The sequence below is a fragment of the Pezoporus flaviventris genome, unplaced genomic scaffold, assembly GCF_033815535.1.
Source record: "Pezoporus flaviventris isolate CSIRO_AGI_PZ_B2104156 unplaced genomic scaffold, CSIRO_AGI_Pfla_v1 ptg000036l, whole genome shotgun sequence".
Lineage (NCBI taxonomy): Eukaryota > Metazoa > Chordata > Aves > Psittaciformes > Psittacidae > Pezoporus > Pezoporus flaviventris.
In genome coordinates, this window is record NW_026892584.1 from 40,502,744 (window position 1) to 40,525,523 (window position 22,780).

A 22,780-nucleotide genomic window follows, 5' to 3' on the forward strand; every position below is an offset into this window, starting at 1 on the left:
GTGCATGCCAGCCTCTGTCAAGGTCAGAAGCATATGTCAAATTTCCTCTCATTTCTGACAGCAAGTCAGGGAAGGACAGCATTGTCAACACCATCCTCAAAAAATAATAGGAGAACTTTTCCCAAGCTAGACTGTGGTTAAAAATAAGAAGTGTTGAAGTATGTCTTGGATTTCTACTTTCTGTTCAGATATTGAACCATTCAATATATGTCAGTAATTTACTATCTGGAATCACAAAACCTAGCACCTTTACAATACAGTGGAAAAAAAACCAAACCCCACTGGGTTTATGATAACTACTGCTTCAGTGGTGGAGTTATCCAATGGCTCCAACTTGAGGACTCCTGCCTGTGCTGTTAGGCACTGAAAGTTTCCAGAAATTCATAGTCACAAAAACCACCGAGTCAAAGTTGCCAAATGTTCAAGAACATCTGATGTTTTGTATCACTGGCACCTTCAAGTTTTAAATAAATGTGACAACTGCAAGAAAATAATACACAGAGTTACAATTCAGGCTGAAGGGGAACTCAGGAGGTCTCTACTTCTGCACAAATCACAGTCAGCATTGGTTTCAGACCAGCTTACTCAGGGTTTTCTCCATTCAGATCTCAGTAACATCCAAGGATGGTAACTCTACAACCTTCCTGGACAACCTATTCATATACTCAATGACCCTGCACCAAAGAGTTTCACAGTTCTGAAGTGATCTTATAAGTGATTTGGGGTTTAAGTCATTATATAACATCAGGATAACATTCAGGTATATCTACCCAGAAGCTATTTCCAAACTGCCTGGCCATACAGAAATGTATCTGCCACCACTCTCCCTTTATCTACTTATCCCCTTTACAAAACCTTGTGGTAGGAAACTATGTGAATTGCAAAATATTAATGTCAGGGAAACAACAAAATGATGCAGATAATTGTCTGTGGAGCCATACTCCCACCAGGCAGATCCAATATTTTATTTAAGATGTTTTCTTTGGAAGAAGAACATGAAAGAACAGTAAGTTTTACCATTTCCCTCAAACATCTCTCTGAACTTACACTGTAGAATCAAGTTAACTTGTTTGCCCTTTGTGCTCCCTTTTCAAAGAAACAGCATTCCTGTGATACTGCTACTAAAACAGTAGGCTGGCAGGTTTAACAAGTTAGTGCTTGAACACATGTCTTGGGAGATCCCCACACCCAGGTAGCCCCAACCTGCTTACTATGGTGATAAATACCTGTTACAACCCACACTTAACTTTTAGAGAAGTACAATCTTCTTGCTACCTAATTGTGAAATTTCCCATGTATTTTGGAAATGTTGATTTTTGTTAATTCTTCCACCCTTTGTTGACTCCAGTCTTAATGTGGCCAATTATACAACCTTGCCTCCATTTTCCTGCGCTGGCCTGTTTCCTTTTACAGTCCAGTCCTGTGAATGCTTTTTTCCAGTCTGGCTTCCTAAGGAAATAAGGTATGTGCAAGCAGACTGGCAGTCCAAATCCCATTCCTACTGCCTGGCACCTTTCAATTCCAGTGAAGACCATTAATACCCCCTTTACCAAATTTAACTGAAGCTGTCCAAGTTGCTACAAGTTTTATGAAAAATAAATGCCTCTTGCTCAGTGATCTGACTCTTCATCATTCATCAACATCCATTAGTCAAACTCAGTGGTGCAAGACTTTGGTTATCATTATAATGGCACAAGCTCCACCAAGTTAAAAACCTGAGAAGCACAACCTGGTTACATCTTGCAAAGTGCTTCCAGCCCTTGCAGAACAGCCTCTTGATATAGGACACTATTTCACACACTGTCAGAGTCTCCTCTATCCTTTGAGCAAGACCATCCAGTTTTATAGTGCCTGGCTAGTCAGTACTTCATAATTTTAAGATATTATCTTCTAACAGTATTTATCTGAACTGAGATGCCAGCAGAAACAGACTTCTATACACTAATACAAACACTAAGAAAAACTGAATCTTCCTGAGGCTGACTGCCAGCATTTTTCAAGAGAATAAATGGCAACTATTATTAAATATTTCATTGAAATACTTAATCTGATATACAAATGTTAAAAAAAAATCCCTCAAATTTTCCTGAAGAAGTACCACATTTGCAGCCATGATTACAGACTTTGCTTTGTTTTATGAAAGCCTTCTGACAATAGTAAGATAGAGTACCTATCCACTTTCAATCAGATACCTTGCTGGCAAATAACAGAATCATGAGGTTGGAGAAGATTTGGATAATTACATGCAAAATCCTCAAAGGTTAAAAAGGATAAAACCATCATTACTTTCAGGCACAAATCAAGACTGAGTGCTCACAGCTTTTGCACTTTGCTCCATGAGTGGCTTTATCAGTTACAGAACGGACCTTGGCATTTAGAATTTGTATACCAGTTTGTGACAACTGCACAAAAAATCACCATGCTAATGGGTAATGGCATCAGGAAATGTTTTAAAGAAAAATATTGGTCAGTAGTTCTGCTACTGATCCCAGTAGCGTCAGTAAATTGGCCAGCAGAAGAGCAAGCATTTACCTTGAAGCATCATCCCTGTTCACTGTTACTCTTCTTGTGTGGCAAGCCCCAAAAGAGAGTACTGCATAGAAGACTCAATATGTAGCAGTATGCTACCATTTGCCAGCTCGTTGATGAATGTAACCACAAACACTTAATAGCAGGCTATCTTCCTGACTAAGCGCATTCACTGCTTTTCATGCTTACAATGAAAGGACACTGAAGATAATACTCAAGATTTGTACAGAGAAGTAAGGAGGAACAGGTAGATGGTTCCAAGTAGTCCAAGTGATAAAAAGTGTTGCCAATTTAATTCCTGTCAAAGCCACTGTGCCTCTCTGATCCAAGAACAAACACCAAATGACTTTTAAGACAGTAGCTACAGAAAAATAAGCCAGGTGGGGTTTGTCTTTCTTGTTTTTTTCTACTGAAGTTGACCTGGGAAGATGGAACTGTTAGTACTAAGTCTGAACAAAAATGTCACTGTAAATAGCATTTCATTGGGAAACACAGAAGTGACTTACCATCCACACTAGCTTGGTGCAGCTTCATTATACACAACATTTTAGCACACAGCTATCAGGACACAGAAAGACTTTTTAAAGCACGATGACACATTCTGAACAAGAAACCCTGCACCTTTATGAGTACTAACCAAGGCATTTCGAAAAACACTCAGCGTCTTGAGATTAAAGTTCTAGCCCAAACCTCAGGAGAATTAAGAAAGCTCCAAGAGAAACTGTGTTCCTGACTGCAGCCTATAGCCCAGTTCTTCATACCCCTTTCGAACTTGTCACATTTTTTGGGAGAGGGAAAGCTGCCATGCCTCTCTTACCTTTTCCTAAGGTTCCCAGCTCTTTCAATGGGCTACACACCAACCACGATTCCCTGCTGGTCTATCAGCCTCTTGAGCCTTACAAACTTCAATACCTTTCTGTTCTGCAGGAGCCCAGTAAGATCTGTGCGCTGTCTTTTTGAAGAGGCTGAAATACTAGATCTTGCTTCTACCTGAATTTCATAAGGTTTTCAAAAGTGGACCTTTCCTTGCTCTTCAGGCTTATTAAGAAAATGCAAAGAAAAGTTTACTATTCCAGAATAAAGAAACCTTTCCACTCTTCAGTAACTGTTGATACTTGATGTCTTAAACTTCATCTTCAGTCCTTTCATTTTCTTCAAGACAATCCTATTCAGCACAAAAGACGCATGCACACCAGTGCTCTCTGAATTACAGATTACCCCTGGAACTGTCCGACATCCCAGACATTTGAGACAACTGAATAGTGGAGCTACATGACCACTTTATTCCAGGAAATCCTTCCTGCTGCTGAAAGAGTTCCTCCTTGTTCCTTTCCACCACGCTTCAATCTATTGTCTGGATCATCATCAATGCTCACCTGGTATGTCAAACCAGGGAATGTTTCCAGGAAAAAGCTAATTTGTCTATCCTGTCCCCTCCTGCTGAACCATTCACCCAGTGTGACTCACATGCTGCAGTGACATTGGATCCCTGGCCCAAGGCACGCATCAGGATGAGGCTGGAGAAGTGCAAAATGGCCTTGTTTTTGAATTTTGCAGGTGTTGGAGAGGCCCTTTAAGCCACAGCAAATAGTGACCATGTACTGAAGCTCATCAGTAACTGGAAAAATTCTTTCAAGCTTCTACATGAATCACTAGTTCCAAACAGTAAAATTTCAGTGATTCAATTTCTTTAATTCCATTTAAAAAGTTGTAAATATTGCTAAATCTTACTGCAGGATGAATAATCTAAAAAGCCTAGTTAATATATTTTGTAGAATAGTTTGAGAATTATGAATGCTCAGAAAAGCTCTTTGATTTTGTCACTTTTCAGATAATTTCTAACTAGAGATTAAGAAAAAAAATTTAGCTCACCCAAATTTCAATAACAACACATAAATGAATTTAAATGTCATCAAGCCAGTACCTCTTGCACACCCTGCTAAGAAATAAAACACTCCCAATCTGATAGCCACACTGTGCTGATAAAAGCTTACATACACTTACTTAATTATGAAACCACCACTTACATTAATGTAGGAGCAAAGTTCTAGCTTTCTGACTGCATGCTTTATTTTATCATCAAAGTAAAACTTGGCAAGACAAGCAGCGTAACTGTTTTATCAATTACTTGTAGTAAACACACATCTTTTGTTTTCACCAGATACACACAAGATGCTCTCTCAAGTTACTAAAACCTTAATACATGCATTATGTAACCTAACAGTTCATACTTTACATTGGTTCTATGATGCCACCTCCTTTCTTTTAAAAGTTAGACTTCTATTAATACATTCTTCTTGACAAAGCATCCTACACAAATGCAGAATCACAGATTACAGAATCCCAGGTTGGAAGAGAACTCAATGTCCAACCTTTCCAGGCAAAGCATGACCTATACTAGATGTTCCAGACATGTTGGGGAGTCCACCACTTCCGTGGGGAAATTATTTTAGTGGCAGATTGTTCTCATGGTGAAAAATTTTCCTCTTCTGCCCAACTGGAATCTCCAATTCTAAACCAGCAGAAACCCAACCTACAAAGACACATAATGGAGCTATCATCCTTTAGCTCAACAACCTGAATCATCGTCTCTGAAGGGTCAGGAGCTTTGACACCAGTGCAAGGAAGAACGGTAATGGAGCACAGTTCTTTTTCGGAGGCCATCACCTGAAGTAGCACACACAAGGAGAGATGAAGTGCCCATGCAATGGCCATCACAGCAGTCCAATTGCTGCAGAGGTGGCTTGTCTTGGTGCTAACACCCAGGCAGCTGCACAGAAAGTTGGGTAAGGGAGCAGAGTGAAACGACAATTACATTTTTTGTGATGCTTCTGTTCTCAGCCAGATCAACACCATGAACCAGGAAATGTAAGACTAAGGGGATGAGCATGACATCAGCTTACAGTGCTACAGGATGCAGTAAATACTGTAAGCTGGTTTTCAATTTCAGGAGTTCAGATAGCAACAGCTACTTTAAGCACAGGTGCGGCACATCTTTCTCTTCACTTCCTGTTAAATGGCAGCAGGCAGCAAGACATTTTCTCAGACGTTACGCCCCCTATTTCAGAACTTCCCTGGAGATCCAGATCTAATTAAAAGGTGAATTAAAAGTCAGAGTTTTGCCATGGGAAAAGGTCATGAAGACATGTAACAAGTAATTACTGTAACCAGGCACAAGAATATTTAGAGTAGCTCAACTTACTCAAACAAAGAAGAGGGCAACTGACTGTCTTTAAATCTGCAGAGAATACTAGTAAGTCCTGTGCTAAGATTTGTTACACATTATAGTGGAAAGCTCAGAGTGGCTTTTTTACTATTATAAATACTCTGACTTCTTCAGCTCCCTTTCTGCACCAGGAGCTCTGCATCCACAGCCATTCTGCCTTGATCTGCTCCTTCCAATGCCCTTGGCTAAGAGCAACAAAGAGAGAGACCTTTACAGCAACACTATTTTCACAGATTCAAAGTGTTAAGTCACTATTAACAAAACACAAGGCAAGCGGGGCATTACGAGCATGGTCAGTCACCTGTAATAGAAAAATCCCTGGGATCTGGGGTATTCAGAAGACAAGCGCCTCTCCAGAAGGCAGGATGCTTACTGACACTTACGTGCTCAGAAAGGATGCAAAGAGAGTAGAAAGGGACGAGAAATACATCTCTCAGCCTTCCAAGTGTGACAAAAACTTTACCCAGGTAAAGCAACATTCTTCTCAATTCACTATGCAACTTTTCCATAATGTCTTACTGACTAAGCACATTTCAAAATTTGTCTGTATCTATCCCCAGACTTTTCTTATATTACAGTTTAAATTGAAAAAGGAGAGTATAGATTTTGCAGCGGGGAGAGGAGAGAATAAATCTACTGGAAATCTATGAGGAGTTCCTAAACCTGGCTTTAGACACAGACTTTCAGAAATGGAGTCAAACTGTGTGGTACACGGATCATTAGCAGAACACATTTTTTTTAGAGTGCTCATGGCTCAAAAAAAAGCCAAAACTGTCATTACTAAGAAATAAACCAAGACACCTCCAGAATTCTGTTTTAGAATATTGCCATTTAAGTTACTGTTTTGCTAAACAGCATCAACTAATTATTATGAAGTTTCAAACTGACCAAGATCATAACACCGGCTATTAAGAATAAAAATCCATCTAAGGTTTGCTTGGAAGCAGGGATTTGGTTGGTCGGTTGCTTGGTTGGCTGTTGCTTTTTTGTTTAATTAGACATGAAATAACACTGAAAGAAAACATTTTTGAATAAATGTTGATTTGGAATATTAAGGCCAGGTTGGACAGAGCCTTGGGTGACATGGTTTAGTGTGAGGCGTCCCTGCCCATGGCAGGGGGTTTGGAACTTGATGATATTAAGGTCCTTTCCAACCCTAACTATTCTGTGATTCTATGATTAGACAAATGACAGTTTATACAACTTTCGATTTTAAACTGTCCTTTAAATCAAACAGTTGTCCTTAGGGCAGTCAAATCCTGGAACAGTTAAGAGTGAATTTTTAAAATCCAATGATTTAGAGCACTACTGAAGAGATTCAACATCACATGCATATGCAAAGCATATGGAACAAGAATCTAAAAGCAGAATACTGTGTCTTTTCCTAGAGATGTTTCCAGGTCTCCAAGCATTATAAATTCATCTTTCTCTAGTACAGTTGGGATGGAGTCCTCCGCTCTTCTCTTCCTCTCAACCTTTCTTATTCAGCTTTTTGCTAATTAATGTACAATACACCAAAAAAGCTCTTTCCCCTTATAGCAATTTTTTATGTATTAAAGAACACACTTTTGCCTTTGTTTAGTATTTTTAGCCCATCACTTCCTAACACCTTTGCAATGATATCTTTCATCATTCCTTAAATCCAGTTTCTGGATCATGATTTTAGACAACAAGCTCTCAACAGACTGCCACGCCACACGACACACTGTTTAAAGGACACACAATTCTAGACATTCCCAAACCTCTTGCAGGCTCCTGGAAGCTTATATCCTCACATGCCTCCCATTAATGCACACCCCAGCATGATTAGCAGTATTCCAAGCTCTCTGGGCTCTAGCTTCTTCCTCTTTCTTGCATATGCTTAAAGCCAGTAGGAAACAAAAATATGTTCATTGTACTTAGCCAACACCAATATTACTGCCATTAACATACAAAAATTATTTCAATCATTGCAGTCACAGTTGTAAATACCACATACCATTTCAAGGTAGATACATAAAGTGAAGTTCATCCCAACAGGTTTTTATATCAGATGCAGCACCTGACAGAACATTCTGCTTTTAAGCTTGTTGCTTTAAGACAACTGCTCAGTTTCTTACACTCCTCCTTGCTTGAATTTATGAGTAAGATTATCCACATGCCATCTCTATTTAATAAAGTCTACACAGAATCATAGAATAGTTAGGGCTGGAAAGGACCTTAAGATCATCTAGTTCCAACCCCCCTGCCGTGGGCAGGGACACCTTACGCCAAATCATATCACCCAAGGCCTCATCCAACCTGGTCTTGAACACTGCCAGAGATGGAGCATTCACAACCTCCCTGGGCAACCCATTCCAGTGCCTCACCACCCTCACAGGAAAGAGCTTCCTCCTTATATCCAATCTAAACTTCCCCTCTTTAAGTCTGAACCCATTACCCCTTCTCCTATCATTACGGTCCCTAATGAAGACTCCCTCCCCAGCATCCCTATAGGCCCCCTTCAGATACTGGAAGGCTGCTATGAGGTGTCCACGCAGCCTTCTCTTCTCCAGGCTGAACAGCCCCAACTTCCTCAGCCTGTCTTCATACATCCATAATACTTTTGCCCTAGGATTTATTTCCACGCATTTAAGTAGAGAATTCCTTTTCCTTCCTCATTTGCAGCCCACCTAGACAAGAGTGTTGATCTGAAAACAGAAAATAAAGTACCAGGACATTCAGAACAAGCTTGTAATAGGCTGGCAATCTCAAATCTTCATCTATACCCCAGGCTCTATTCTGTTGGCTTTCAATCTTTTTCTTCACTCATACTCGAAAATAACAACCAAACATTTGGTTGCTTCAATGCAACAGTAGGCTGAACACCTTCATGCCAATACAGATGCAGTTGAAAAAACCTACCAGTGTAGACATGCCTTTACACCTTTCCATTTCTGGAGTAGGAACCAGGAAAGATGAAGTCACTTCCTTACAGAAATCTTCTGAAATGGTACATGGCCTCTGAGGAGACCACAAGCAGAAGGACAAGGCAAATTCTGCCAATCTTCAAGATACTTTAAGCTGTTGCAATGTAACTGTAAAGTAGTATAGATATTGAGGCAACTATTTACACAGAGAAAAGCCAAACAGTTGGCTGTCTTTCACATGATTTTAGCTATACCCTATTCCTTCCTCTTTTTCCACAAAGAATTTAATATTTTCCTTTACTAATTTATCTCCAGTGTCATCTAAGTAAACCTTGGCTACTTTGCCCATTCAGTGATTGGTTTAGCTCTTAAGTAATATTTTCCACTTGCACAGACTCACTTAAAAAAATAAAAACATTCAGTCCCAAACCACAATCTTTTAAAGACAGTCAAACATTTCACCCTTGATACTGCAGACCAGACATGATAGTTTCATTTTTGATGCAGGTATTGTGGAGCTGAGGTTCTGTTCCATACACTTCTTTGAAATTTTTTACAGAAAAGTCTGGAAGAGATATGATATTTATTTTCTCCCCTTTACTTTTCATCTCAAGAGTCTCAATATTTATGCCACTTTACATCATCTTCTTCTCTAACCTACATGAAAAAGGTGATCAGAACTGCTTGTTAGTAACACATCATTCCATCTTCAGGTTGCCACTGTGAATCCAGCAAGGACATGAATATTACCAAAAATGTTTTAATCTCTTCATAGCTTCATGGCCTTTAAAGTAACAAAAACAATTAATTCTTACACAGGAACAAAAATGTGCAAAATTATTTTAAGTAATTTTACAAGAGCTGAGTAGTTTGTGCGGTTGCTGGCAAAGTTTGCCCCGACTAACTGTTCTGGCTTCTTTTCTTCCTTTAAAATACAGCTGGAGTGTTTACAACTGTATTATAAATGAAAATCTAAGAAGGACCACTTTTCTGAAGAACCACTCTGTAAGAAATGCATTTTCAAAGAACCAAGACTGGAGTCTTATTTTTGTTACATGAACATAATTTAACACATCAAAACCCCCAAAGTCTAGTAGGAGTCTTTGAGTTATTACATAAGAAAAACTTTTCTTCAAGTAAATAATTTCCATCTCTCTCTTTCAAAATCTTTTTTAACAGACATTTTAATACATAAACTCAAAGTATAGGTTACCACTTCTGGAAGTACCAGGTAAAGACATCTGGCCTGACCACCATTTGTAGTATATTGATCAATATTTAGGACTTGAAGTGATGTTTTTGCTTTCCCCAACCCTTTCGAATCCATGTACCTGCTTATTTTTATTCCAATCCTGCAAATTTTAATTCAAATACTATGGCTCCTCAACAATCTATTTCTGGACAAATGGTAGAAGATTGCAAGTTGACAGTGTTGATTTCCTCTTCCACGAATTGTTATGCACAGCTAAATTTATTTCCTTGCCAATTTTTTTTTTTGTTTTTTTTTTAAACACAAAAGTGATAACTAACAGTCTCCATCTAAGTGCCTCAAAAAACAGAGAGCGCAGGTTCTTAAGTGTTACATGGGACATGATGGGGGAAGGAGAGATGAGGGCAAGGAGATTGAAGTAAAGAAGTAGGTCTTGCCCATGCTTCTCTTGCAGAAAGATAATCCGTTATCTTTCACCAGCTGTCACTGATTTCAGAGCTACCCACAGAGCTCTGAAGGTAAATTACTACAGCACATTTTCCAGTAAAGTGTCTGTATTATTCATTCTGCAGCTATCAAGTATACACTTGAAGACAGAGCCATTATTACCAATGTGCACGATGACATATTACAGCCACTGATGTAAAAGATCACTGCAGCAATGAGTGCACAAGTGTGCATTGCTGTTTTAACAACATCACTGCAAAGTGGCTTTTCTAAATATAAATAGGAAATAAGAAGTAAAAAAACCTCTGAGCAATGAAATGAAAGAGGAAATTAAGGAGAGGGAGCTATGTCTTGTATTATGAGAGGAGGGGGATGATATTTCTCTGCAGTTTTATGCAGCAAGACTCAAAGAAAAAAGTTATTGCCATTACTTCACTACCTGTTTTTTCCCCACAAGGTATCTGCACAGTGTGCAGGTACCTCCCAAGAGGGAAGCAATATGCTGCAGCTGTGAAAACTCCCACACATCAATCATAAACACAACTGAGGGCTCACAACCACAGCATCCAAAACAGCTATACAACATTTTGAACAGAGTTTCTTCTAAAAAACCAACATACTTTATAAATTGCTCACATACACAGTCCTTGCCCCAGATGGGTAATGAACCATTATATTATATAGGAGAGTCAATGAAAGTCTCCACGACTTAGCTGATGGCACGCGTTCTCTGGCAAGGATGTCTACCAGACTTCCAGGCATTTAGAAATCATGAGAATTTTGAAAAAATCTTGTTATGTCCCAGGAATACGCAAGCAACACACTCAAAACCCCAGATATACAAACCCTATGCGTAACTACAACAAACCACTAATAAAGGATTCAGTTCTTGAGTTTTGCCCCATTTGTGCATTGTTATTCTCATCACCGATAGCACTTCCCATGCTATTTTCCATATACCGATATGATTTTGAAACAATATGTTGTGTATTTTGGTTTGTTAAGTTCACTATGATCAAGAGAGTATCAGCATTAAAACCATGTTGCAAATCTAACATCATGAAAGTCATACGAGCTCTTATTTTACAGATGAAACAAAAGAACAGTGACTATGTCACATTAGATCTTTACGACTATGAGGAAGATTTGTTTCACCCTGTTGTTAGCAACTGCTTAGGCAGACTCCTTACAATGTCAGATATAAGGTTATTATAGAAATCCTACTAGATGGAGATCCCTTTCTGATATAAGAATGCATCCAGCAGAAGAGCTAAACCTGTAATTTTTTGTAAAGGATGATTCAGGCTCACAGTCACACAGAGATTGCAGGATCTTCTGAGAGCTCTGTAGAACAAAGCTTTAAAATACCTCAACCGCTATCAAGGGTAACAACTAGATATACAGAAATCACACCTGGGAAAAAGCACTAGACATAAAACACAGGTTCAAAGTTCTTGAAACCTGTTCTGGCAATTCTCCTCCAGGAACAAGGAAGCAGGTGCATTTATTAAATACATGGCACAATAACGTGAACAAAATTTAGTTTTCCATCATTTACAAGCCTTAATGTTAAAAGCTTGTCAATACTTATGTTCAGAATCATGGTAAAATGCCAACCAATCAGGGTAAACACCTAAGTTACCAAAAAAAAAACCCAACAAAAACCCCAAAAGGTAATTTACACAAGTTGTGTCAACTACTTTATCTACAGTAACAAGATTCTGTTTCACGTATTTCTTTTCATTCTGAGAAGTATGAAGAACAACTGGTTCCTATTAAAGGAGCCATGATGTTAAATACATTTACTAATGGAGTGGGGGAAGATAATACTGAATCACTAAATAATTTTAGTTTGGAAGGGACCTCTGGAGATCAGAGTCCAACCTTCAGCTCAATCTGAGATAACATCAAAGTTCAATCAGGTTACTCAAGGCCTGTTAGGCTGAGGTATATCTCCTAGGATGGAGGGACTATCACCTCCCTGGGTGCCTCTTCCAGTGACTGACTACCTTCAGAAGGAATATTTTTTCCCCCTTACACAAAATCAGAATCCTCCTTGTCACAATCTGTGTTCACTGCCTCTCCTTGACACTGCACCTGAGAAGAGTCTGCCTCTGTGTTCTCCCTATTCACGCAACTGGCAGTTGAAGATCAAGATCAGATTCCCCTTCTCCAGGCTCATCAGACCCAGGTATCCCAGGCTTTTCTTGCACACCACATGCTTCAGGCCTCCAGCCAAGTCAGTGGTCCGCTGCTGGACTCACTTGAGTTTTGCAGTGTTTCTTCTGTACTGGGAACACCACAACTGGACAACATACTCCAGAAATGTCCTCACAAGTGCTGTAAAGAGCAGGATAACCACTTCCCTCAGCCTGCTGGCTATAGTCTTGCTTTTGCAGTGCGGTACAGCAGACAGGCAGCCTCCGTTTCTGCAGTAATGCAGTACTGACTTTAACTAACTGTTTACCAGGATCCCCAAATCTTTTTCTGAAAGGATACTTTCTAGTTGGTCATTCCCTGATGTTTACTGCTCCATAGTGCAAAACCTGACACTTGTCATGCTGAACTTTGTGAGGTTTTTTTAGGACAGGAAATATAACACTGGTATGCAAAAGGTAAAGCATAGAATTTCTGCTGTCCCTGCCCTCAAAAAGCACCTGAAATATTAAATAAAACATTTATAATGTGTAATAGTATCCACAAGAACAGGAAGTTTATGATTAGACTACCTGTAACTCTGATTCTGTCAAAATCAGGGCACTTCTACTCTAGTTTGAGCGACTTAAATGCTTGCATGCCTTTAACATTTAGGATAATTACTGCAAAGTCCTTTCCTAAGAGCAGTAAATGCTTGTCCATCACTTTTTTCTTTTTAATGAAAAATCCCCCCCTTTTTTCTTTTTCAAAGTGTCAGGTCTTTTGTCTTTACAATTCAAATCAGGACAGTGGCAACTTCAGGATGCACAAGGACTTATTATTTCTAGGAAGAAAATTACGCCAGCTGAAACCAGGACATCATGGATGTAGACCTGCCTGGGTCAAGCCTGACCAGAATAGCCCTGTTGGCACAGCACTACACCCAGCAGTCTAGTAAATCCTGCTGGCCTGCAATAACATACACAGAGTGATAACCACACTTCAGCTGCCTTAATAACCAACAAATACTTCTAAGGATAAGATAAAGACAGTCTGTGGGCCTGATGCAGCCTTCAGTTCAGTATCCCTGCTGTGTGTTGTCCTGTATTACATTATATGGAGTACCAGGCCAGCAGAACCACAGTTTCAAAACAGCTGTTTGTATATTGTCATTATTCCTAGCTTAAATATTAATTGTCCAGGAAACCAAAGGCTGAACTTACTGGTAATGGAACTCTTCAGTTACATAACAGAGTAAGTTAACACAGTCAAACTCAACTCCTCTGCACAATACCACACCACATGACTACGGCATTTTCTACAACCAGTTAAAGTGCGTCTGTAAGGAAAATGTTTGTGCTTCTTCCCTGTGACACAACAGGCTAACTCATCTGTAACTTCTCAGAAAGTCTGCTCTGGAAACTGAATTGTTGTGAGTTTAGGAAAAATACAGCATTACCCATAAAAAGCAGAAAGATTAAATATCACAGACTCCTGTCTTCACTCTGTGTTTATAACCCAGCATCTAGTGGTTACTAGCTACCAGTTGTTCCATTAGAACCTTTAGATCACTTTTAGCCATTTGTACACAGAAATTTTCTTCTCCCAGCCTCCTGTAACAAGTCATATAGGGTGAGCTTCTGAATCACTAAAGTTTAGTTTCCTTTTTTTCAGGTGACTAACATGGGAGGGTTGTATCCTAAAAGGAACCACTGATAGCAAGTGTGCAGCAAGATCTCCTCCTTGCCCTAAAGAACATCAAAACTAAAAGGAAAGAAAATGCGGAGAGATGTTATATTCCCATTTCCCTCAGATGCAGTGCAAATGATCACAGACTAGACAAGGGAATCCCAATCCTTTAATTTAAAATCTTCAATACAAACTTCTTACTCAAGTATACCTAGCTGTAGAAAAAAAATACACTTCTTTGGATCTACAGTCCAAGAATAGTCAGAAGCCTGCACGACAAAGCCTGCAGACATGCACACTAGGTGTCCATCTCTCAGCAGTAACAAGAGACAAGACCATAGCCAGGTAGCTATCATACACAGAAATGGGGGTGGAGGGAATGGCAACCTAAGTAATCTTAAAGAAAAAAAGATAGATTTAAAGACTAAACGCACTTCTTGAAAAGAAAACCCTTGGAAACATATTTCAAAATTTTAACAGGATCTTCATGCCTGAAGTCACCCTCCTGATGTTTCTCCTCTGCCTTAATTACAGTAAAATAAAAGACACTCAGAATACTCTGGCTTTCAGTATTGATAATCCAAGTCACATGGGCAGCAGTAAAGGCAGCAGCACACAGAAAAGCTTCCAGAAGAAGCCAACTTTTGAGGAAGGATGTGCAAAATTAACATAACAGATGTCACGCTGACACAAGAGCAGAAATCTGAAGGTGTGCAAGGCAATGGAGATGACTCCCTCAAGGTACACATGGATTTCTGGAAGAGGAGAGGAATCAGGGACAGAGGAGTTCCTCAAAAGTGGGAAAAAGGTTTCAGATGCCTCAGAAGTACTACCAGGCACTTACTGGAAACCTCATCCTTCCTCAAAATTTGAGGACAGAGATTTCCCCCACCCCACTTAGCACAACTCTAAAAGGGAGTTTTAGATATAAAAGTTTTAAATGCCTTCAATTAGAAAGCACATATTCTTTACCAGAAGGGGTATTTTCTGACCTCCTTTTTTTACAGTACTAGAGGGTTTAAACCAATTTAGAGCATGATCTGTTTTTATGTACCTTTCGAGAACTGGACCCAAAGCTTTTCTTTAAGTCTCATTTATCCAGGGAAGGCATACAGTTTAGCTCTTAGGCTAAGGGACCACTCCTTGCAGGGAAATTATAATATATTAAAACCTCCTATACTTTAGTGGTTGCTGTATTTAGGGTAAATCTATGCTATCAACCTAAAAAATAGTGAATCTACATCTCATGGATGTGGAATGTGGGATGTACATCCCACAGTTCCCAATAAAAGTACAATATGGCCAGAACAGCTGCAACACTCCTTTAAGACTGACTTCCATATATCTACTTTAAGTGAGTTAAAAACTCATTTCATCTTACTTATTACTTCATCTTTCACTACATTTTTAATGAAAATCAGAAGAGTATAATACAGGTTTAATCTGAATTACAAGCCCAGACAGAATTTTGTACAGAATTCTCTAAAATCCTGAATATGCACATCTTGCTAACCTGGCATAAACACATTTCAAGTAGGACTTCACAAAGCAATTATCCATGTTTATTTTTATGTTGGAAAACAACTATAATTGGTGAAAAGAATCTGGGATATATATATAATTTTGTTGTTTCTGATCCTTTCTCTTTTTGGCCTTTTTGGGAAAGGCAGCTGTACATATTCAGACCTCAATGGCACTACCTTCAAGCAAACTAAGAACTATACCTCAGCTTTCATTAATGTACCCTTGATTAATAAACTCCACATATTTTCAATGATTCAATATTTGGTGAAGACATCCCCACTTTTTTCCAAAGCTCAGACTCCTTTACAGAGGTCTCAGGTTGGGTATCCTGAGTCAAGTTTCAAGCCTTAGGCAACGGTTAAGTAACAACAGGTTTCAGAGTGTTAAGACCCTGATGACATGAATGACAGAAACTAAGATCTCAGGCACTTCAGGATGCCTAAGGCCTCAGCTGGCAATGATGGATGCACACACTTAATTTGAATGCACCCTAAGTATATCTATAGACATGATTACTGAGGTCTATGCAAAATCGGGGCTTAAGAAAACAGTGTGTAGATTCCTATTGAAGAAAGGTACATTCATTACAGTGAACAAATAAGTTTATAAATGAAAGCCTGCATTCTGGCAATCTGCATAAACTGATGAGAAAAATAGAGTGGAATACTTTAGTATTAGGACACAGCTAAAATGAACAGATCACACTGAACCACAGAAATGTATTCAAAACTATAGACCTAGAATAGAAAAGCTTTTTAAAATGAAATCCTTTGAGAAAAACAAAAAAATGCTAGAGCTTCAGTAGGATATATTAGTAAGCAAAATACAAGCTCTTTGGTAACTACATCAAGAATATGCTGAAATTCTCAAGTGTACCTTATGGAAGACTTAGAAAATGAACCTCAACTCTGTTTGAAGTATTATCAAAGGCAAAAGCATAAAAAGCTTTAACAAGACCCTTCTATTTTTCTAAACAAATTTGCCTGTAGTCCATCCTACTCAGCTTTTCAGACACAGGTAATGAAAAAGATGTATCTATATTCTGTTTTTGATTGTTTAGGTTAAGTACTATAATTTTTCCTTTTTGTAATACCCATCTAAAACCAGCTTGCACAAACTGCCTCAAATTACAAGCAAGGGATAAAATACAAGTTTCATAAATTTGAAGAATCTATAGTAGTTTAACATTCCCAACTAATCTCAGCTGCAGATCAACATTTCTAAAACATCAAACATTAATATATAACCATAAAGTAAAAGTAGCTTGCTAAAAAAAGCTAATGAGACAAGTCTCTTCAGTTCTGACTCACAGTTAAAATAACTTGTTTCTAGTAGGTGTAGAAGAAACTGACTCACTCACACATACGAATTATTTGAAAAAAAAAAAAAAGTTAGTTCAGCTTCATTTGATAAAAAAGTTCATTATACTGAATCTGCTGACTAAACCAACATCCAAGTCATTTCCACTGGTAACGCGTAACTGTGCCAACGCCTATAAAAATATTAGTTTCAAAGATGTAAATTAAGGAGCTTTTTTTTCAAAATATGACAAATGAAAATTATGTGGATTTCTAAGTGAAACGAGTCAGAAAAAAATGCTAGATTTATGGATGTAGATGAAACCTTACCTCTGCGTTCTACACCTTATCATGTACCATGAGTGAGAAGCTACTAGCAGCACACATTTTTTTTCTACACAACAATAAATTTATGACTTATTTACCTCTTTTAAGTTTTTATACATAAATAAAAATTAAAATCAAAAATATAAGCCACAGCCTTTAACATACCACATAATTCCTCAAGCCCTCACTACTGCTATTCATCAGCAACTCTATCCAGAGGAGGAAAGTGACAATGACTTCCTCCTATGGGACACAAGAAAAGCTTCACCCAGGACATGAGTCATTTTAACAGCACATGCCAATATATCTCACATCCTCCAGACCACTTTACTTTCCCACTGTCAAAACATGACTGTGACATTCAGTGCTAATGTTTCACAGCATAAAATTTTACAGAAAAAGTCATTAGAAGATATTGCTTCATTCTAAAAATAACAGATTAGAAAAGATGTACTGTAAAGGGTCCATCATACATACAGCAGCAGGCTTTGAACCTCATGCCCCAACTACAATGCCATCAAAGCAGTTTGGGCTACTTCAACAAGAATTAATCCTAACATACTTTTCAGAAGAACAAAACCAGTTTACTCAAAACAGAGAAAGCAGGAAACTGGGATTTGGTGGCCATGTTCACACTACTCTGCCAGATGACTGTCAAAGACTTTATGAGCAAAGGCGATCCAAGCTACAGTGCCCCATCTCTGACCACAGAAAAGCCTTCAGGGAGCAGGAAAAAGCTCCAGCTGCATCCACACTGCACTGTGCACAAAGAAACCATGGCTGCCGCTGCCACCACCACCACTGGCCTTTCCAGAACCTCTGCAAGACACCCTGCCCCAGTGGGCCCACATCCACACCCTCCTGGCTGCTAGCTCTAGTATAAGGGATTGTAATAGGCTTTGGCAGATAGCGGATGGAAGTAGGAAGAATTCAGGCCAGAACCTGAAATTCATCAGCTGTCTTCATTATCCAACCACACTCACTTCACACGTGTGCCAAACAGGCTTATCACTCACTGTACAGCTTTTGCCTGCACAGAGAAGGATATTATACAAGCTAGCAGAGCCCGACGTCTCTTCCTGGCTTTCTATGTGTATTTCTGTAAGCAGGGGTGGCAGGCAGGAAGCGCTAAAGGGAAGGATGAGAGGAATTTAAGCCCTCAAGTCAAGATACACAACATGTTATCATGTGACAGTTTTTCCTGGTGCAACCCGAAAAGGCCAAAGATCCTCATAACCAGCCCTCCAAGTCTGATAATTCTAAGGTCATCTCAAAAATACTTATGGATAGCTTCTGCCTCCTACAGCAGCACACTCAGCTACACATTGTGCCCTCACCCCTACCTAGTACTTTCTCTAGTACATCAATGCCTGTGGCAGTCAGAGGAGTAGGTCTACCCTGCAGCTAGTTTTCAAGATGCTCTAATGCAGACTGGGAAGACCTTTTCTCAGGTCCACATCTACACGTCTAAGTACAACTGTTTTCAGGCTGAAAGAACAGGCTACACACTCTTCTGCAGAAAGGCCACCTGTAAGGTTCTCCATTCCCTCACTAGATTATTTTTTGTATTTGAAAGGTTAAGCTGCCTCTTTAAGCAGAACTAGAAGGAGAAAGTACATCTGGGAACAGACCTGCAAAGTTCACAGAGCTCCCCTCCCTCCAAGAGCAAGATGCAAACCTGAAGCCCCAGTTCTAACCCAACAGTGTGAATCACTGCACCAGCACAACAGCAACCCTTTCTGATGAACTTTACATGCATGATTTTTCCCATCTATGGCCTGTTGCGCCAGACTGTCTTTGAGGGCTTGGCAGCAGGTGCCCAGTTGGCCTTCTTGTGCTAACCACCTGCAATCTTCTTTCTTTTCCCCAGAGCTTCAGCCCCCTTAAAGTTCCCCCTCTCAGGAGGGATAAAAGCAAACACCCAAACATAAAACAAACAAAACCAACCAACAAACAAAAAACACCAAAAAACCAACCAACCAACAAAAACAAAAAACCAAAAACCAACAAAACAAAACCAGCCAACAAATAAACAGCCACCATCCAAAAGCAGAACACCAGTCCAGCCAGGCAGCAGACCTTGCACAAACTGAGAATGCAGAAGATAAGTCAGCATTCAAACAGATGGCTCATAGCACATCAGGAGAAACAGTCCACAGAAGTATGCCACGCACCTACCTAAAGGTAAAAACCCCCACATTTCAGATCAATCTAAACTACTGACACTGTTTTTGAGGTGTTCTCACAGAGAGCACTAGCCAGTACATAGTCCAGGAGTGAGACAACACTGAATGAACTATGTGGGGACATGTGCCATCCTGCCCTCTGTAGCATGCCAAAAGTACAGAACAGGGTCAGAGAAAACAAAGGCTGGAGCAAGAAAGAGAGTCAACGCAGCACCAACAGCATTTTGAATACAAATAAGTCCCATTCCTGTCAGGCTGTTCTCTCAACATGCTTGCCTACTGGCTGCAAACTGTGCCAAGCAGCTGTTCAAAAATGGAGCAGCCAGTTGCACCAGTCCCTGCTGACTGGAAGCAGAGGGCAGCGAGCACCAGCCACAGCCAGCTAAGATAACTCCCGAAAAACAAGGTGATGTCAGACAAGCATGAACATGATGCCAGCCAGCAAGGTGACCTGCAAGCAGCCATTCTAGTGCAGCATTATGAAAGATTCAGATTCCTCAGTATGACAGGACAAGGAGCTCCACAGGGAGGAACACCCTGTACCTGAAAGCTGAAGGACAAGCAATGCATGGATCTGAGCTTCAGCCATGCTGCTCCAGCACTTCGTACTTCTCTCCTTGTCACAGAAAACAGGAATAGCATACCTTTTTTTGCAGGAAGTGTCTCTTAGGAGGTCCCTCTGCAGTGCATGGACAATACCACCCACAGCACCCAACCCTGGTGTGCACCATAATCCATTGGATAAGCCCAAAGGCCACACAGACTCCTCTGTGCTTGTCAGGTAGTCTTCACTAGTGGCCTAAATCAGCTTCAACAAGGGAGGTACCTCCACAGACTTTCAGGCCCACATAGACTGTATTAAAGGCTTTCTAGGACCTAGGACTGTCCAGTTCCAGCATTTCCCCAGATGCCAGCTAGGTCGCTCTCCTGACAACTCAAAGGACAAGCAAAGATGGTCAAGCAATTTGGCTTCAGAAGCACAAGTGTTGTAGCAGCTCAGTTTCGCTGATGACTTTGAGAGGAATGAGCAAGTACAACCAGAATAAACAGGACTCCTCACTATTTCTCACTCTGGGAGCAGCAGATGTAGCAACAGTTTAAAAGGCACTAAGCATAGATTTGGGAAATTCTTTCTGAACACGTAGACATGGGTCTGCTAACTAACAGACTTGGTCTCAATTCCCAGTAAGAATACTGGGCATAATTTCAATAGCTACTATATAAACAATACAGTGATAACCAATTGGGTGAAAACTTATCCAAAAGGATTCGTAAATAAAAATAACTAGAGGAAAAGGTCTTTTGACCTCCTCACTTGCAGCTCAGCTAGCTCTTCTCCAATGATAGTTGGCGTAAAGGTATGCGTATTATAATTCCGGTACATGGAAAAAATATAGTCTGTTCGAAAGCTCCATTCACCATGGGAAAGCTATGATGGCCGAGGTTAAAATGGCAGATTCTTACAACATTTCTAAAGCAATGGAAGCTGCAAGCTGCCTCAAGGCGAAAGGCCACACCCTACACTCTTCTATGGTTAGCAAATAGGAAGATGATTTTGAAGAAATAAGCCTGTGGCAGGACTGCAAGGAAGCAGCAGCAGGACTGACAGGGCAGAAGCAATGAGATCCAGCATTTGGGGGTCACCAGCCTCTGCAGGTGAGGTGTGAGGCTTTTACAGATGTTGAATAGGGAGAAGGTGGTGTGTCACAGGATAAACATGAGGCATAATTTTTGGAATCCCCACTTCCCTTTTCCCACAGTCATCAGCTCCATAATATGAGCAGCATCATTGCTGCTGTCACACCACACAACTCAGCATCTCCTCCGCACCCCACAGCCAGGAAGAAGCTCTGCCTCAACTGCCACACCTGAGCTCTATTTTGGCAATTATGAATGCAAGTCCATTAGCCATGCTGAATCATTTTAAGGGAATTTTATATGTGCGATACCTCACACCCAGTTTTAAATCCAAAATACTAAAGAAATGCTTGTTATGTAGCTCAGTTTAATTTAACCTTAATACCTATGCAGCTTATTTCCATTGTCTGTGATAAGTCTCCATTTTGTCAAAAGGAAATTCCTTCCGTCTCCAGTTGATAAAGAAACACTGATCTTCAAAGTATATTCCAAATATTTAACTACGCTCTCATGCTTCTACAGACACATAACAGCACAGAAAACTTGTGTACATCAATTCGGAATATCTTCTAACAGAGAATCAGGCTGTAATTAAGACTGCACATCCTGACATGAGGAAGATTAGCGTGTTTGGCATGATATTTTCCTTATTAGCTGGAGGCAGAAACAAGTTCCTTGTCAGTGGAAACATACTGTGAGGGCATTAGGACACAGATAAAAGGTGCCTCGTTGGCATTTGTTTTTAACAGCTTGAAGGAAAGACAGGAACAGAGAACACCAACTATGATTGGAATACTATTGTTGATGGAACACAAATACAATAATAAATAGCAGTCCAAATTAGGTCCATCCCCTTACCATCAAGAGCCTGGTTTATAAACTTTTATCCCTACCCTGCAGCACCAGATGGTAGCTCACATACATTTCAATTATTTATTGAATAGGCACTTTGTTATACGAGGGTAAACCCACACTGCAGTAAGAACTACACACTGTTTTTACTGCAAGCTATACTTTTCATCAAGTCAGTAACATTTTCACATTCAGTGAATAAACAGAATTAAAAGGAGCGATTTTATAAACAACTGGACAATCAGTCCCTCCATCACACAGAAAGTGACAACGCAGGGATCAATCAGTAAGACACAACCCCCAGCAGTGCTATAGAAAAAAGCATATCATTTTTTGGGCTGCCTTAAATCCTTTCCTCAACTTCAGTGCTTGAAGTACCGTCCTAAATTTGTAGGTGCTCACTCATTCAAGCCGTCAGCTTGGGAACAAGAGTGTAAAACCAGATTACACTTTGTAGAACACATACAAATCTCCCACCACAAAACAAATAATCATGTTCCCCAGGCTGCAGCTTTGCAGGGCAGATGTGATAAAGTGGTTAATTATTCAGTTGGCAATCGCATTACTGACGTCAATAGGAGAGTCCAGGAAGTGAATCCTCTTAGTCTGTTAGTGTATGACAAAGAGTGGTGGTCCCCACAGAAATTAAGGAGAACCAGCTGTCCCTACATGTTAGTGTAGGTCTGTAATGCTAAAGACATACATTTGCATTTACTGAAGTAAATCAGCCCCTCCCTCCCCCTTAGGAAATCCTTTGTTTTGGTCGCTGGTTTTCTGGGGGGGGGCTTGGGGTTGTTTGTTTTTTTTTGTTTTTTTTTTTTGTAAGAGGG

The 22,780-nt window shown here is 39.9% G+C and overlaps 1 protein-coding gene across 15 annotated transcripts in view; it reads right to left on the minus strand.

The window, feature by feature from the left end:
• Nucleotides 1–22,780, minus strand: part of CDC42BPB (CDC42 binding protein kinase beta) — a 96,430-nt gene that overhangs the window by 72,230 nt on the left and 1,420 nt on the right. The window lies entirely within an intron of this gene.